At 39.0% G+C, this 2,079-nt stretch overlaps 1 non-coding gene across 1 annotated transcript; it reads left to right on the top strand.

Annotated features, from left to right (window-relative positions):
• The first annotated feature begins 1,728 nt into the window (after positions 1-1,728).
• LOC147790193 (small nucleolar RNA R71) lies at positions 1,729-1,833 on the top strand. The gene has a single exon (XR_015423049.1). It is a non-coding gene; the product is annotated as a small nucleolar RNA R71 (small nucleolar RNA).
• The last annotated feature ends 246 nt before the right edge of the window (positions 1,834-2,079 follow it).

Raw genomic sequence — 2,079 nt, 5'->3', positions numbered from 1 at the left:
TCATGCTATCATTGATGTTAAATTCAACTTTTTGGTCACCCATTCTTAACGTGATGGTTCCTTTGTAGACATCGACTAATGTTCTTCCGGTCTTTAAAAATGGCCTCCCCAAAAGAATTGGAACATCATGATCGGCTTCATAATCTAAAATGATAAAATCGGTAAGAAATATGAATTTGTCAACTTGAATTAAGATGTCCTCAATCTTTCCTTCGGGATAAGTGAAAGATCGATCTGCTAGTTGAAGAGTGACTGTAGTTGGTCTAGCTTCACCAATACCTAACTTTTTGTAAATAGACAGCGGCATTAGATTAATTCTTGATCCCAAATCACATAATGCTCGACCTAGCTTCTTCCCTCCTATTGATATTGGAATTGTGAATGAACCGGGGTCTTTCTCATATAGCGGGATCTTGTTTTTCAATATTGCACTACACTCTTCATTCAATGATACCACCTTGAATTCTTCAAACTTTCTTCTATTGGTGAGCACATCCTTCAAGAATTTTACATAATTTGGCATTTGCTTCAAAGCTTCAATTAATGGTATATTTATGTGAATTTCCTTAAATATGTCCATGAACTTCTCAAAGTGGGCTTCTTCCTTCTTTCTTTTTATTCTTTGAGGAAAAGGAGGTGTTGGTGTGTATATTCTACTTTCTTGTCCACTGCTGACTGATGTTTGTGTTTTAGGAGGCTTCACAATTTCTGCATAATTTCTGCTGTGTTCTTTCTATACAGCAGCTTCTGCATCATTTTTGTTGTGCTCTTCTTGCACAACGGCTTTCTCCTTTCTCTGCTGTGTATCAGCAGTTTCTTGAGAGCGACTATCACCGTGTTCTTTAATTTTTTTCTCCTCTGCTGGGTATTTCTTTCCCACTTCTCAACTCTATTGCTTGACATTGTTCCCTTCCCTCTCTTTTTGGCATTTCGGTGTCTGCTGGCAGCTTACCAAGAGGTCTATTTCGTAACTCATTTGCTAATTGACCTACTTGAACTTCCAAATTTTGCAATTATGCTTGTTGACTTTGTATCACAGCATCATTTTTAGCCATATATTCCGTTATTAGGTTCTCAAGCGATGTTCCCGGTATGTGTTGAGCTTGGCTAGTTCCTTCCCCTTGGGTGGTGGCTTGTTGAGAACCATATGTCAATTGATTTTGTAATCCAAAACCCGGAGGGTAATTTGCTTTAGGGGGCATTTGTTGGTTGTACGAGCCTTGTCCCTTCCATGAGAAATTTGGATGATTTCTCCACCCCGAATTATAAGTATTTGAGAAGGGGTTATTTTTCGGGTTGCCTTGACTAACTTGATTCCCGACATAGAAAATTGAGGCCGGATTGCTTGGACATTGATCAAAGGTGTGTTCCTCTCCACAATATACACAAGATTCGGATGCTGTTTGGTTAATTACAGCATCTGTATGGACTGGTGCTTTGATCATGGAGTCTTGCCCCAACGCTAGATTTTGTAAAATATTAGTTACCAAAGCTAGTTGAGCATTGATAGAGGACAAAGCATCAACTTCAAGTACTTCTCGAGTCTTCCTTCCTGGGTTGCTTCTCACATCGGCCCATTGACAATTGTTAGATGCTATTCTCTCTAAAATCTCACATGCTTCATTGTATGTCTTTGACAAAATAGCTCCATTGGCAGAAGCATCAACTACTTGTTTAATAGCAATATTTAATCCATTGTAGAAAGTCTCCATTTGTATACAATGAGGTAGTCCATGGTGAGGACACTTTCTAAGCATCTCCTTAAATCTCTCCCAAGCTTCACTTAGTGTCTCATCTTCAAACTGTTGAAAAGCAACAATCTCATTACTGAATCGTGCATTTCTCGTGGGTGGGAATTACTTGATAAACAATTTCTCTGCTAGACTATTCCACGAATCAATTATTCCCGGTGCAAAGGTATTCAGCCATGATTTAGCACCATCCCTCAATGAATATGGGAATAATCTCAGTCTAATCACATCTTTATCCACTCCTTGAAATCGAAATGAGTCACTAACTCCCAAAAATGACTTTAGGTGTAGGTGAGGATCTTCCGACGGTAGTCCATGAAATTGCCCA

This window comes from Cucurbita pepo, chromosome 11, assembly GCF_057944985.1.
Source record: "Cucurbita pepo subsp. pepo isolate OVF chromosome 11, ASM5794498v1, whole genome shotgun sequence".
NCBI classification, from domain to species: Eukaryota; Viridiplantae; Streptophyta; class Magnoliopsida; order Cucurbitales; family Cucurbitaceae; genus Cucurbita; species Cucurbita pepo.
Note: the sequence above shows the minus strand (reverse complement) of the source record. Positions and strands in the feature narration are given on the sequence as shown.